Source organism: Panthera tigris, chromosome B4 (assembly GCF_018350195.1).
Source record: "Panthera tigris isolate Pti1 chromosome B4, P.tigris_Pti1_mat1.1, whole genome shotgun sequence".
Classification (NCBI taxonomy): Eukaryota; Metazoa; Chordata; class Mammalia; order Carnivora; family Felidae; genus Panthera; species Panthera tigris.
The window spans coordinates 128,429,365-128,445,330 of NC_056666.1; the positions used below are offsets into that span (position 1 = coordinate 128,429,365).

At 54.6% G+C, this 15,966-nt stretch overlaps 1 protein-coding gene across 4 annotated transcripts in view; it reads left to right on the forward strand.

Moving 5' to 3' along the window:
- TOM1 (target of myb1 membrane trafficking protein) overlaps nt 1-15,966 on the forward strand; it is a 44,729-nt gene that overhangs the window by 2,702 nt on the left and 26,061 nt on the right. Inside the window, exon 1 of one of the 4 annotated variants that reach the window (XM_042993145.1) lies at nt 11,473-11,734. The exons of 2 other annotated variants lie outside the window; for them this stretch is intronic. The gene's annotated coding sequence lies outside the window, so the exon portion shown is untranslated. Of the gene's footprint in view, nt 1-11,472; nt 11,735-15,833; nt 15,900-15,966 lie in introns of those variants that run through there. One more of the 4 variants, XM_042993143.1, reaches the window with a different exon arrangement.

Consider the following 15,966-nt stretch of genomic DNA (forward strand, 5'->3'; position numbering starts at 1 on the left):
AGGCTAGCTGCCATTTGAGTAGATGCCTTTAGTCTTCCAGAGGTTTCTTGGAGGTGAAGAGATGAAAGGTACTGCTGATTGGCTGGGATTATCGATGACCTAGGATTTCTGGAAACTGCAGGAGTAAAATAATGTCAAGGCTGCTGACTCCGCCCCCTTGTGGCAAGAGAAGCCCCGTAGAATCGTCGCATCGGCATCCCTGAGCGCAGTGAGCTCCAGGGGTGCTCGTCAGGGGTGAGGGTCAATCAGCACACCCACCCGCACACCCACCCGCACACCCTTGTACTTGCTGCCTCCTCTGCCTGGACTGCCCGCTCCAGCCTGCATCCTTCAAAGCTCAGCCATTGTCACCTCCTCCCTGAGGCCCTCCCTGAGCCCTGCAGATCCAGCCATTGCTTTTGTGCTCTCGCATCACCCTCGCTCCTCAGGCTTCTTCGCTCTCGGCCTTGGGGCTCTGAGCCTCCACTTCCTCCTGGGTAGGAGGGTAGCTACAACAGCATCCACCTGTCTGGGTGGTCACGAGACTGAAGCGAGACACTCCCCGGGAGTCGTGTGTGCGGGAAACATCAGAAATCATCAGCCCTTGCTGTCTTCATCGTTGTTTCTATTATTTCCACCATTGCACACTAATAGACCCCTGTCCCATTCTGTTAGTAGCTGTACATGTGCATCTCCCCAGCTAGACTAGGCTTCCTGAGAGCGGGGACTGTACCTCACTTGTCGGGACCCTCGGCACCTGGCATGGTCCCTGCCTGGCCCATCGTAGGAGGGAAGAAAAAAGGAAGGTAACATTTGGTGAGGAGCAAATACCATGTGTCAGGGACCATGCTAGTATCCTGGTTATTAATATTCACAGCGACCCTACAAGGTTTTGCTATTTTTTCTAGTTTTACCAAAAGTAAGTGTGAGGGAGCATATCATTTCCCAAGGTTTCACAGCTAATCAGGGTGGGGATCCAGACCCAGGTTTCTCTGGCTGAGAGCCCACGTCCTCCCCTGGCCCTCACCCCACTGTATCTGGCTGACCAGTGCTTATTTGGAACTTACACTGTCCACCCCTCCAGGATCCACAGTTCATTGCTCTACCCACAGATTAGCCTGGCGGGTTATGATGTACGTGTGAGTCTGTACATTTGCAGGTCCCTCAGCCTTATATCTTTCAGTGGGAGAGCTTCCCAAGGGCAGCAGCTGTGGCTGAAAGGATCCCAGATACTTAGCACTGGGCGGTGTTGACACAGCCCTCTCCTAGCAAGGATTTCAAAACCCTTTCCAGAATCCTCTGCGGACAGATCTTGGGGGTTGTTTTACGGACGGAACGTCAGAAGGCAACCCAAGAAGCCCATTGTCCATTTCTGACTGTCATCTTACCCCTGGCACACTGAGTCGGAGACCCAGCTGCTCAGAAAGCAAGCTGCAGACAGCAGACACTGTGAATGTGGGCTGTCCCTGAGGGCCAGCCCCCCGTAGTCGGGGTGGAGGTGCCGGTAACTGGATATGACATGGGAGCTCAGAGCCTGCGGCCGATCCCCGCGGTGGATGGGAGAGGGGGAGAAGTCAGGCAGAGCTGCCTTGGAGCCACAAAGGCCAAGAAGCCAGGGGAGCCACAGCAAGGAATCGTAGAGGAGAGACTCCAAGTGTTAGTTAGTAGAGAGGACACTTGAAGCCCCCCGGAGTGCCATTTTGGGAGTGAGGAACTGAGAACCGAACTGGCCACCCGAGCGATGTTGTCGAGGGAACAGCAAGCCTGGACGCAGGAGACCTGGGCCCAGCTCCTCGCTATGTCACGTTCCCTCTCCGCTGCCCGTGGCATGTCTGCGATGCACTGCCATCCTCCCTCTGCTTCTCAGAGCACTGCTGAGGAACAGTGGAGGTCACGCGTGGGGGCAGGGAAGGCTGGACACCAGAGGGAAGAAAGGAGCTGACGGACAGCCTCGAGAGAGTGATGGATCGGCTCCGTGGGCCCAGAGGGCAGAGAGCGAGGACGTCAGCCGAGCCGAGCTCAGTGTCAGCACATGCGGCCCTGACACCTTGCACAGGTGTCGCTTGCTCCCCACCGCTGGAGGGGTGAAGGCAGAGGCCGCAGGGGAGGGAGGCTATAAGGAGGATTCCCCACACTGGCCACCAGGGTACATTAGGGCAGGATTTGCAGACTTTCTGGAAGGAGCTAGAAAGTAAATATTTCCACTTTTGTGGGCCTGTGGCCCGCATTACAGCGGCTCATCTCTGCCATTGTAGCATAAAAGCAGCATAGACCATGTGTAGGTGAATGGACCAAACGGTGTTCAAATCAGACTTTGTTTATGGGCACCAAAACGTAAATTTCATGTACTTTTCACATGTCATGAAAGAGTATTCTTCTTTGGATTTGTTTTCAACCATTTAAAAATGTGCAAACCGTTCTTAGCTTGTGGGCCACGCAAAAGCAGACCGAACAGGCACGTGGGTTCATCGTTTGCTGACCTCTGGGTCGGACCAGCTGGCCAGAGGCAGAATGATGGAAGGCAGCGTTCTTCAGGGTGGAATCCCAGAGAACCCCACGTCTCAGATGCCTAAGGATGCTCCAGCCCTGGGCCTCCCAGGGCAGAATCCCTACGACTTCCCCCAGTGTACCCTAGGGAGCCCTCAGGTCTTGAAGCTCTGGTTCCCTGATGTGGAAATGCTAGCTTGGGGCCCAAGTCTCTGTCTTAAGGGTAACAGGGAATGATGTCTAGAAAGGACCTTGTGCCAAATGGCTGTGGCACATGCCATAAGGCATCCAGGTTGAGCTCTCGAATCCCACCAGATGGTCTGAGTCCTGGTTCAGCCTCCGCTGGCTTTGTTACCTGGGGCAAGTTACATAACCTCTCTGTTGTTCAGTTTCACATCTGTCAGATAAGAACAGTAATAGCACGTGTATCAGTTGGGGTTGCTGTTTTGGGAAGCCCTCAGCCCAGTGCCTGCCAGAGAGGAAGCGTCCAGAGCTGTCAGCCTCGGTGGTTTTTTACCGGTGTCATCATTGTCGCTGGGGCATAGTCTAAGTGAGTGACAGAGCTCAGGAGCTCTGGCTCCAGTGCAGCCTCTGTGTTGGTCTTGATGTCACCGGGCAATGAGCAGTCACTGGCTGGTGGCAGCCACATTCATAGGTCAGGTTGCAGGCTGTGGGGTAGATCCGATTCTTCCTTGGGAACTAAAGCCTTTGCCTGACCCTACAGATAGAAGCGGTGAATAGGTTTTGTTCCCTCACTGAGCTCAAAGAAATAAGAGTAAAGTGCCGGATTTCCGCTCTTCTGGTTTTAGAAGAAAAAAAAAAGACACACACACACACACACACACACACACACACAAAACCCTCAGTGTCTTCTAATTAGCTTGGGGCTGTCACCCCATAGAGAAACAGAGAATCGGGACAAGTTAACTCTTTACCTCCTCACCAAGAAGGTCTCTGTCAAGGCTGGCATTCTGCAGACTTCTGTCCTTCATGTGCCACCTTCGTGATTTCTATCCGCCCTGTGCCACCTCTCCTTTTACTTTCATAGTATTTTCTTTTCATTGGCTCGCCATTTTTAGTATGACCTCATCCTGTGTGATTACATTCAGGAACTCATGAAGTAATCCATGTTTGTTTTTCTCTCCTTCGTTGAAGTTAATGTGCATCTCTAAAAATGTCTTTAAGTTTGTCCGTGAACCCACCTTTAAGTTTGTCCGTGCTCCAATGACAGCAGTATGGGGTCAGAGCTTGGATCTTGCATCAGAAGATCTGGGTTCATGTGCCAGCTCTGCCCCTTCCCGGCACTTCCTGTGTCCCCCGGGCGAGTGACGGAGCCTCTGGGGGGATGCCTGCCTCCGTGAACACGGCAAAGGCCACTGAAAAGTGCTGTGGAGAACCAAACTGCCGTGTAAGATTCATAGAGAACTGGGCTTTGTTCCTGATGGGGAAGGTAGAGGAGGGAAGGGGAGAGCCCGGGGTGAGAGGGAGAGGAGGAGAGAACAGAACCCACCAGACTGTGTGAGGCTGAGCCCAGCAGCATTTAAGAACAGACAGAGGTGTCCCCTGTTCGACTGGAACTTGTTTGCATTGAGGCAGTAAAAACCCCAGATGGTTAACTTTATGTATCAACTTGACTGGGCCATGGTGTCCAGATATTTGGTCAAACATTATTTTAGGGGCTCCTGGGTGGCTCAGTCAGTTGAGCGTCTGACTTCAGCTCAGCTCATGATCTTGCGGTTCGTGAATTTGACCCCCGCATCAGGCTCTGTGCTGACAGTGTGGAGCCTGCTTTGGATCCTCTGTCCCCCTCTCTCTCTGCCCCTCCCCGGCATGTGCTCTCTCTCTCTCTCTCTTTCTCTCTCTCTCTGTGTGTCTCAAAAATAAGTAAACCTTTAAAAAACATTACTAAAAAAATTATTCTAGATGTTTCTGTGAAGGTATTTTTTAAATGAGATGGGTAGACTTTGAGTAAAGCAGGTTACTCCCCATAGTGTGGGTGGGCCTCGTCTAATTAAGTTATGGTTTCAGTAGAAGACTGGCCTCTCGGACGAGGGAATTCGCCAGCAGACAGACTCTGGACTCGAGCCGCATCTGTTCCCTAGGTCTCCTGTCTGCTGGCCTGCCCACATTCACATGAGCCAATCCAATAAAATAAATTTCTCTCAACAGATAGAGAGAGGTGAGAGAAGGAGAGGGACCAAGGGAGGGGGGAGGGCGGGATCAGCAGCATCTTCTGTACTCACAAGGGGGAAGGAAGAGCATGTCACAGGCACTTTGGCCAGCCGCGTCACCTCTCTGCTTTCGCAGCCCTGCTCCCTCTTACCCGGACAGTTTTACCAAACCCTCCTTCATGTAGCTGAAATTTTCTTGTTAGGTACTATAATTGGTTACATCAACTTTAAAATTGTGGGTTGCAGAAGCCATGCCCCCACTGTAAGGTATTTTTGAGTTCCTCTATGGCCTGTGGTTACAGAATGGCGGGGGGAGAGGCAGCCAGAGTTTTGAGTAAGGATGGCTCAGCAACTTAGGAAACTGGTGGAACTTTCCATGCTGGGTCCTCAGAGACTTGCTCATCTGGAACACAGGCCTCAAGACAGTTTGCTGGCTGGGGGAGAAAATGGCTTCTGCGTGTATGGGATTTAAAAATCTATTTTGTGGACTGCTTGAAATTTTCAAACATTTAATTTGGGGGTTGATATTTTTGTAGTGGAAAACGTTCGTTTTTGTGATTGCTGTGTGCTAAGTAAGATAAAAGCAATGGAAATGCATTCTCTCATTTGCTCCTCACACAGCCCTGGAAGCTGAATGTCCTCTTTATCCCCATTCTGCAGGGGAGAAACTAAGGCACAGAGAGTTTAAAGAAAATTCATTCAGGATGGGGGCACCTGCCTGGCTCGGTCGGTGGAGCATGCAACTCTTGATCTTGGGGTTGTGAGTTCAAGCCTCACATTACATACATACATACATACATAGGAAAGAAGGAAGGAGGATTTTTATTTATTTATTTTGAGAGAGAGAGAGAGCTGGAGCGTGCACGCGAGTGGGGGAGGGGCAGAGAGGGGGTGGGAGAAAGAGAATCCCAAGCAGGCTTCGTGAGGTCAACACAGAGCCTGATGCGGGGCTTGAACTCACGAACCGTGAGATCGTGACCTGAGCTGAAATCAGATACTTAACCGACTGAGCCATCCAGGCTCCCGGAAAAAATAAAAAAAATTTTTTTTAACCAATTCATCCAGGGTCACACAGCTAATGAGTGCTCGAGTCAGGACTTGATGTGGGATTTGTCTGTGTCCAGATCCCACGCTCCTAACTTCTTCACCTCACTGCTCCCCCTTAGAACTGAAAGGAGTGTGCTGGGTTTCCTCTCGAGTGAAAAATATCCAGATGCATCTGGAATGATTTTGTTTGTAATGGTTCTTCCTACAGTTTCCCACCCGCATCGTTAGCGTATTGTTTCATCCTTGTGCGTGTCCCCACGTGGCAGGACGTGCAGGTGGAGGTGCCACCACTGCCCTGCCTCTCTTGGTGGGGGGCGGGGGGCGGGGGGGGGGGCGGGAGAAGCTTCCAGAGCCGCGCGACATTCAACCTGTGTCTCCGGCCAGAACTGGGTCACGTGGCCACTTCTAGCGGCAGGGAAACCAGAAGAGCTAAGTTCTGTGGCCAGTGGAGAGTGAGCGCCTTTGACAAGGACAAATTCTGCAGCAGTCGGCTCCACGAGGTGGAGTTAATAAGTGTCTACTGATGTCATCGCAGAGCGCATTAACACACATACAGGCTCCGGCGCGGCCAGGTGGGTGAGTTCCCACGCTGCCTTTCCAGAAGGAGTGCCCAGCTGGCCCGCACCCCAAGAGGATCAATCAGAATGGCAGAGGCTCTAGAGATCACGTCCAGAGCAGCCACAGGAATTGAGGGTTAGTGTGGAGGACAGATTAAGGGGGGGACATGGTACTTTCTAAAAATATTCAAAGGACTGCCAAGTGGGAGGAAGATTACCTGCACAGCAGCTACCAAGGGATCAATAGAGGACAAAGGATGGGAGTATTTCATTTCAAGTATTACAGGGGCCCCTGGGTGGCTCAGTCGGTTAAGCGTCTGACTTCAGCTCAGGTCATGATCTCCCAGTTAGTGGGTTTCGAGACCCACCTTGGGCTCTGGGCTGACAGCTCAGAGCCTGGAGCCTGCTTCAGATTCTATATAACCCCCTCCCTTCCTCTGCCCCTCCCCCACTCACCCTCTGCCTCTCTCTGTCTCTCTCTGTCTCTCTCTCTCAAAAATAAATAAACATTAAAAAAATGTTGGGGGGGGCGCCTGGGTGGCTCAGTCAGTTAAGCATCTGACTTCGGCTCAGGTCATGATCTCACAGTTCGTGCGTTCAAGCCCCGCGTCGGGCTCTGTGCTGACAGCTCAGGGCCTGGAGCCTGCTTGGGAATCTGTGTCTCCCTCTCTCTCTGCCCCTCCCCTGCTCGCACTCTGTCTCTCTCTCTCTCTCTCAAAAATAAACAAACATTAAAAAAAAAAAAAAAAAAGATTAAAAAAAAATTTTTTTTTTTAATTTAAGTGTTACAGAAGTTTATTGTCCTGGTAGGTATGACCTCATCCTTCATTCAGTTAGTTACTCAGCAAACACGCACCGCAGGTTTATCGGGGGGCCAGGTCCCGTCTGATGTACGAATTCCTGAGCTGTGTAATCTCCACCCAGGAGCTCACGACCTAATGGGAGAGACAGACAGCCGCTCACAGCCTAATGGGAGAGGCAGACAGAAACAAAGAACTCAATTCCGTAGAGTTATTTTAACAGCCCTGCTGAGCAGAACTTGTAGCTGTGGCCTGTGTGAAATGCTGCTGGCCCAGTGAGGGAAGGAGCAGGTCCTCCAGGGGCTCAGGGCAGGCTCCGCGTGGTGACCTGACTTTGATCTGGGCGTAGGAGCAAGATTTAGGGTGGGCAGGAGGGCAGGAGTACAAGCAGGCCCCGCCGGGGCACAGGCAGAAGGCCAGGGCCGTCTCCACCCTGAGCCCTGCCCACCAAGCCCCGGGAAGCCTGGGAGTTCCAGTCCCACAGCCTTGTTTGATCTGAAGTTGCGGGGTTGGTTTGATCAACAGTTTTTTTCTTTAATGTTTATTCTATTTCTGAGAGACGGAGAGAGACAGTGAGAGCAGGGGAGGGGCAGAGAGAGGGAGACACAGAATTGGAAGCGGGCTCCAGGCTCCGAGCCGTCAGCACAGAGCCCGACACGGGGCTCGAACCCCTGAACCGCGAGATCGTGACCCGAGCCGAAGCTCAAACACTTAAGCAATGGAGCCACCCAGACAACCCAACAAATGTCTTTAAACACCCAGGCTTTTTGTCCTGAGCTTGTCACCTCCTGGGCCCAAGCTGCAGGTACCCCATTCCCAGGAGAGAGAAAGGAAGGAAGAAGAGGGAGGAAGGGCTTTCTCCTCCCTGAGCCGTGCCTCTGTGTCCCAGAAAGGATGTCTCCCCCGCCACTGCCCAGCAGACACCCCTCTTCTCCCGGAAACCAAAACAAGGCCGCTTGCCCACTTCTGGAGCAGGTGCTGCAGAGGGGAGCAGGGTGGCCGCTCTGGGCAGGGAAGGGAGGAATGGCTGCCGGGTGGGTCCTGGTGCAGGCCGGTGCCAGCTTTGAGGATGGCAGAGCTCCCTCTGCCTCAGCAGCCTCGCCTCTCCCCTCCAGTTGCCTCACTGCCCCTGGGACTTTCTCCCTCCCTCGGGTCACTTCTCCCCGGTGCCTGAGAGTCACCCTCCATCCCCTCTTCTGTCTTCTTCCCGACATCCTCGATGACTCATCATTGATGAGGTCATTCGGCAAGGCCAATGCCGTTCCTCTCCCAAGAACCTCCCTTTCCACCTGCCCAGCCCAGCGCCTTGTGCTCTGTGCTCCGCTCAGACGGCACCTCCTCGCTGACACCTTCTCTGTTCCCTCTGCGGGTGCTCACTGCCCCCGCCCCGTCTCCTGGCTCTCACAGCACCCTGAACTGGCCTCAGCCATGCCACCCTGCTCTGAAAATGTTTGTCCACCTGTCATCCCTGACCACTTTAGGACCTCCTGAAGGGCAGGGATTCTGTCCTTTGCCTTTGCCTCTTGAGCACCTGCCGCAGGGCTAGACAGATAATAGCCACTCAGAGAATGTCGTGGAGGGCAGAGAGGTGGACGCGAGGGAGATGGTGGGAAGCAGGTGCACAGAAAGCAATTGTGGGGGAGGATAACGGGCACTAGGCAGGGGGTGGAGGCAGAGGGCCGGTAGGGAGGGAGCGAGGAGGCGGACAGAGGGCGGGTATTACCTACAGCAAATTTCAAACATCGTATCACCTCTCTCATGAATATTTCAGTACATCTCTAACAGGTAAGGAATAGGATTCTTACTTAAACAAACAAGCTGCAGCCCCAGTCCCATTATACACTTGAAAAAAAAGTATACAAATGGAGTGACAGTAAACACTGAAAGGAAGTCCCCAAAAGGATCTCTGGTTCCTTTGAGTGACGTGAGTGGGTGGTGTTTTTGCCGGAGAGCTGGCGTTCTGTAAATGTGATCTAAAAGGAACGTGGCTGTGCACGCCCTTGCTGGGGTGAGGGCCTCAGAAGAAGGCCTGTGGGGGCCACTCGGAGCTGACAGGCCGTGTCATTGTTGTCTTTCTCACGGTCCGCCGACTTGCGTTGGATCCTTCTCCCCTGGGCCTGGACCATGGCCTGAGACAGAACCAGGTCTGCGGGTCGTCACCGGCCTTGAAGACCATCCTCACTGCTCACAAGCCGCACTTTGTTGAAGACACTGTGGGGTGTGCAAAAAGAAAAAAATGCCAGCCGAGCGCTGGCAGGTCATTATTTGTAAGAGCCACCCCAATATCAGAGGGGTTCAAAGTGGGAAGGGGGAGGGGAGCTCACAGAGAAACACAGTGTGCGATATCGGGGCAGGTAGGGCGGGGACTCAGCCTTGAACCGGAGCGGCGAGGCAGTCTCGGGGCTGTTGGCCTTGGACAAACACTCAACAAGCCTCTCCTCTCCGTCCCACCGGAGGGTAGACCCCGGCGAGAGAGAGAGAGAGAGAAAGAGGGAGAGGGATAGGTCCCCAAGAGCTCTGGGTCCACCCTAGTTGGGTAGAGACGTCCTTGAATAGCCAAGCAGCGTGAGATACACAGTGGGTTTAGACCCCACAGAGGCCCAGCTCTGCGTCCCTGCTCCCCCACTTCCGGGCGTTGGACCTCAGCTGCCCCCATGCATGGTAGGGACCGTGGGGAGGTGACCCGAGAGGAGGTACACTGAGCAGGTTACACAGGCTCAGTGAATGCCAGTCATTTTGTCACTGTTCTTCATGATGTTACTGTCACAGCGCAGGATGACCATACAGGTCACAGTGACACAGTCCCCTCAGTTGGCAAATACACTGAGAAGCTGTCACCAGGGTAGGGCCTTAAAAGACGAGCAGGGATCAGCCGGTCCGTTTCCTCCTCTGTGCCGGCACATCCGGATCTCACACCGTGTCCTATCTCAGTGCCCAGTCTTTTCTGTCATGCCACTCTCACCTTTGTGAGGGCCATTGTGGCCTCCCACTGGACCGTCAACTTGCTGTGGGCAGGACCTGGTTGGTTTTGCTCACCAGAATCTCTCCCAGCACCCGGATGGCAACAAGCAATGAGTACGTTCAAGAGGCACATAAGGTCGTGGTTAAGAGTATGGATGTGGTAGGGGCGCCTGGGTGGCTCAGTCAGTTGAGCATCCGACTTCGGCTCAGGTCATGATCTCACAGTCTGTGGGTTCGAGCCCCGCATCAGGCTCTGTGCTATACAGCTCCGAGCCTGGAGCCTGCTTCGGATTCTGTGTCTCCAGCTATCTCTGCCCCTCCCCCACTTGTGCTAGTTCTCACCCTCTCTCTCTCTTTCTCTCTCTCTGTCTCTCAAAAATAAGTAAGTGTAAAAAAAAAATTTTAAGAGTAAGGATGCAGTAACCAGACCTCTCTGAGTCTGAACCTCTGCTCTGCAATGTGGAAGCTGTGTGACCATGGGCAAGACACTGACCTCTCTGTGCTCCTCAGTTTATTCATCCTCTGTTTTAAGGATTATGGTGAGAGGTTCGTGTGAAGGCCCGAGTCCCATGATTGGTGCTTACTGAGCGTCCAGTGAGCATGCTGGTGGTGATGGTTGTCATCGTCCTCTGTGACCCAGATGTGTGACCGAATGGTAGAAAGGCATGCCAGGCAGAAGCCCAGGGGCATGCAAGAACAAGGCCCCAGCAGGAGCAGAACACAGCCAGTCTTGGCTGAGGTCAGTCCCAAATGTCCCTCTCGGCCCCTGAAGACTTCAGGATTTTGACCCTCAGGCAACTGAGGGGGGTTGGAAGCGGGGGGGTGGGGGGGATCCTGGATAATTTTCAGACAGAAGAAGGTACTGGTTGGATTTGTGTTTGAAGAGAAGAGGGTGGAGGTGATGGTCTAGGCCTCGGAGAGGTGACAGGGCCTGAATGAGAGCTGATAATGGAGCCCGGGGCAACTCGGAGATGGGTTGAGTAGTGGGAATTCCCAGATGTAGTGGCCAGCCGTTGGAATGTGCAGGGTGGTGAGGAGAAGGCTCTAGGCTGCTCCCCCACCCCCAGGGCTGACTTTGGCAGCAGGTGGTCCTGGCCATGATTCCACCGAGCACCCGCAGACTTCTCCAAAAGCAGTGGAAGGAGCCAAGAAGGCGACTGTCTTCCAGCTGTTTGGGGTCCCCCCAAGAAAGAGCAGGCAGGGAGCAGGGGCAGGGAGCTGGCGTGTCTTCGGTGGCCGCTCTTGTCCGCTCTCAGCCCAGGTTACAGTCATGGTACTTAGCCGTGACTCATTACTGCTCTTACGTGATGTCGTGCGCGCATTGTCTGGCTACAAAGTCTCATTGTGAGGCAGGCAGCCTTATCTCGGTTTCCCAGAGGAGAAAGCAGACCGGAGAGGGCCTGCCGTCCCCAAGTTAGGACACAAAGCTAGACTCGTCGCACTCCAAGGCCTGTGCCACTGCCCAGCCTGACTCTGCCTGCCATCCCGCCAGGCAGACTCTCCGGAACCTTCCCGGAAGGTGGCGTCTGCACCAGGCATGACGCGGGGAGAGGGGACAGGCGCACACGGGCCCAGCGGTCCACGGCCACGGGACTGCCGGCCCCCGACGGCAGACGGGGAGGCTGGCAGGGCCTGGCGTCCTCGGGAGCTGGGACAAGAGCAGAACAGCTCCCGGGACCTTTGACGACTGCCACCCACAGCCCAGAGGCCGGCGAGCATTCTCCTGGAACCGGTAACCACTGTCAGTGTTCGTACTCCCCCTTCCTGAAATAGCAAGCTGAGCCACTTCTGTGGTCAAAAAGCAAAAACAAAACAAATATCCCCAGGTTCCTGTGGGTTTCCATTTCTGCCCTTGATGGAGTACGCCTACCGCCCCGGAAAGTCTCACTGAGGACGTGTGAAAACCCCCCCGGTCGGGCCATCTGCTCCCCGGCTTGCGGGGAGGTGGCCGCGAGGCCCCAGGCTGGGCCCATCCTGCTCTGGACACACCTGTCTCCTACTGAGTTTGCCCGGGTGGACCTCGCACCTCCTCCCCTCCCTCCTCTTCCTCCTCCCTCCTCTTCCTCCTCCCTCCTCTTCCTCCTCCCTCCTCTTCCTCTCCCTGTTGAGGCTGACTGAAACCCCAGCCCCCCAGAAGACTCCAGCGTCTGCCTGGCTCTGCCCGCTGCTGGCGTTGGGACTGGAGAGCTGTGCTTGGGGGGGGCCTCAGACCCGTGCTCCGGCTCCCTCACCCCCCAATTCCCTGGCCTGGCACCTCCTCCGGCTTCTGAGTGCCCCGCCGCCCCTTAACGGCCACTTGCCTGTCCAAGATGACCTTGATCCCTTCTAAAACCGCGCTGCCCCTCCCCCAGAAGAGAGGCGCCCCTCATGTTCAGGCGTCCCCCGGGGGGCCTAGTTGAGGAAGCCCTGGCAGGCCTGCTGGTGGAGCGAGGGATGGGGAGGAGGGGGCAGGGGGGTGCTTCCGGGAAGGCTGAGCTCGCCGGCCCCTGGTGACCACTGTGTGACCTCCCGGCACCTCAGTGTCCTCATCAGTTAGATGAGGGCAGTGACACACACGTCACAGGCTTGGGAGGATTCAGCTGCCTGCTTTGTGTAAACAGCTAATGGCACTTGGTGTGTCAGGGGCTGTAACTGGAGAGGGTTATTGCCGAGGAAGGGCACGCGGGCCAGGTTGAGGGCTGGGGAGCCTTGGAGTCTTTGGGGCACAGGATGGACACGGTCCCTTCCAGGTTTCAGAAAGCTCACTCTGAGGCAGGAAGGGCATGGGGTGGGGGACGGGTGGGGGACGGGTGGGGGGGCGGGGAGCCAGGCAGGAGGGGCCGGGGCAGTGGCCTGTCAGGCAGAGGCAGAGGGCAAGGTGACAGGGGCTCAGGTAGGACAGAGAATCCAGAGCTGGAGTTGGCAGAACACTGTGACCAGAGTCAGAGATGACTCGTCCTCTGGCCCGTGTGGCTGGGGACCGCTGAGGTGCGGTTTCTGGAGGAGTAGCACACTAGTGTGTTTAGCCACTGCCCCCCCCCCACCCCGAACCCTCCAGAATAGAGCCTGGCTTCCTCCGCTCAGCTCTCTTTAGCAAGCGTATGAGTCCCCGAGGGCGGGGAGTGTGCCGCAAAGAAGCCACACTCGGGACTTCATTGTGGGACGAATGAGCCCACCCTTCAACACTTTGAAGGAACACTTTGAAAGGAAGCCGTCCTCACGCCCCCAGCCCCATCCCCACAGCCATAGCCCGGGGAGAAATACACCCCGTCCCGCTGCCCTGTCCCTACCCTGATGCCCCTGCTGCCTGGCTTGTGTCCCGAGCAGCTACCCCAGCATCCATCTGGCCACAGGACCCAAGGCGGGACCCGGGATGGAACTGAGGTCAGGCCAATTTCGAAACCAACGTCACGAAAGCCACAGTTATAGGGAGCTGACTGCCAGCCCAGCCCAGGCATTGTCCTGCAGGGTGGGCCCGCCTGCCTGGCCAGAAGAGGGCCCTGCCCGGTCACAGGGCCGGGGCTCAGAGTGCGCCTCAGCCCCTTTGGGCACCAGGGGGCGGGGGCCACATCTGTCTGGTCCACCGTTGTGTCCATCCCCGGTGCCTGGCACATGACTGTGCAGCCTGTGAAGGGTCACTTGGCCCCCCTGGGCCTCAGCTCTCTGTGAACAGAGAGAGTGAGCCTGCTGTTCAGGACTGCGGAACAGTCGCTGGGATCACGAGCTGCACGCACCCGGTCCGTTGGGTGCTGTTGGTGTGACAGGTGCCCTATGACCCTGTGCTCTCAGGTTCCCGGTGCCGGCAGGGGCCAGGCCTGGAGCCAGAGGAAAGGGCTATGACAGAGGGGGACGTGGGATAGTGCCCAGTGTCAGAACACCAAGGGTCTTACTCCCTAACCTTAAAACATCAACCGGTCCTGTCCTGTCCCACAGCCCTACCTAGGGTACGACACTTGCCAAAACAGGGTGATTTGTGTGATCAAACACTGGCCCGAAAAAGCAGGGGACCAGACTGTCTCTGTGCACTGTGGTGGAGCTTATTTAAGACCTGGGCTGCAAGGATGGATCCTAGAAGGGTACAGAGGGGAGTGACCTTGGCTCTGGTAAGCCCTCGGAATCCGCACAACCTCAGCTAGGTAGAAGTGATGGTTGCACAGCATTGTGGAGACAGGAAATGCCCCTGGACTGTACACTTTAAAGCGGCTGATTTTATGTTATGCGATCTTCACCTCAATTTAAAAATAAAAGAACCGGGGGTACCTGGGTGGCTTAGTTGGTTGAGCTCTTGATTTCAGCTTTGGTCATGATCCCAGGGTCGTGGGATCAAGCATGGAGCCTACTTATGATTCTCTCTCTCTCTCTCTCTCTCTCTCTCTCTCTCTCTCTCTCAGGGCATTTGGGTGGCTCAGTTGGTTAAGCATCTGACTTCAGCTCAGGGCATGGTCTCACAGTTCGTGAGTTCGAGCCCCACATCCGCCTGTCTGCTGTCAGCACAGAGCCGGCTTCGGATCCTCTGTCCCCCTCTCTCTCTGCCCCTCCCCTGCTCGCTCACTCTCTCTCTGTCTCTAAAAAATAAACATTAAAAAAAAGAAAGAAAGAAAATTAGGGGTGCCTGGAGTGGCTCAGTCAGTTAAGCATCCAACTTCAGGTCGGGTCATGACCTGGCGGTTCGTGGGTTCGAGCCCCGCATCAGGCTCTGTGCTGACAGCTCAGAGCCTGGAACCTGCTTCAGATTCTGTGTCTCCCTCTCTCTCTGCCCCTCCCCCACTCACTCTCCATATCTCTCTCTCTCTCTCTCTCTCTCTCTCTCTGTCTCTCAAAAATAAACGTTTTAAGAAATTATACTAAAAAAACATACATTTTTTAAGAAAATTTAAAAAAAAAGATTCTCTGTCCCTCTCTTCTCTCTCTCTCTCTCTCTCTCTCTCTCTCTCTCTCTCTCTAAAAATAAAATAAACCTTAAAAAAATAAAAGTAAAAAATAACAGAACTGCTGCCACTTACTGAGCACCTGTTCTGTGGCAAGAACCGTACAGATGCCCTGTTTGAGTTATCACTACTCCTTTAGGCAGCTCTGTGGGGTGGCTGGCATCCTCCCAGCCTTCAGACAGAAACTGGCTCAGAGGAGAAGGCCAGGCCGCCTGTTGGTAATGGGAGTCGAGATTTAAACTACCCTGGGTCCTTTGCTTCATAGGTTAAGAATGTCTCTGGGAGGCGCACCCCGGTGGCTCAGTCGGTTAAGCATCCGACTTCCGCTCGGGTCACGATCTCATGGTCCGTGGGTTCGAGCCCCGCGTCGGGCTCTGTGCCAACAGCATGGAGCCTGCTTGGGATTCTGTTTGTCTCCCTCTCTGTGCCGCCCCCCGCCCCCGCCCCGGCTCCCTCTCTCTCTCTCTCAAAATAAGTAAGCCTTAAAAAAGAAAATTCTCTGGGAGGTTTGAGAGGAAACTGGTTCCCAGTAGGGCCACTGGGAAGTCGGGCTGGGGCCGGGGAGGCAGGTAGATTTACTGTGTTGTGTGCCGCTTGGGAACCTTTGACGTTTTGAACCACGTGAATGGTCAAAAGATACCAACTCAAAAGATAATAGAAAGTCAAGAAGGAGCATTTTATTTGCGAAAATAAAACACTGCCTCCGTAGTTTCATGTCAGAAATCAGCCCGCCGGATTGCTGTCCCCACTCATCCTTTTGGTAGACTGAGCCGCGAGGCCTCCTCGGTGATCATAGGACGGTGATGCTCCTGGCCTCACGTGGCCGCTGTAAGAATTAGGTGACATCACAAAAGGACAATACTGTATGATACCACTTCAGTGACGTGTTAGGTCATCGGAATCGTAAGGACAGTGCAGTGGCGGCCAGGGGCTGCTGGAGGGGGGGGAATGGGGAGTTAGAAAGGGTGGTGGGGCCGGCTGTACCACATCGTGAGTGTATTTGATGCTGCTGAACTATACGCTTAAAAACGGTTAAGATGGCAAATGTTATGTGTAT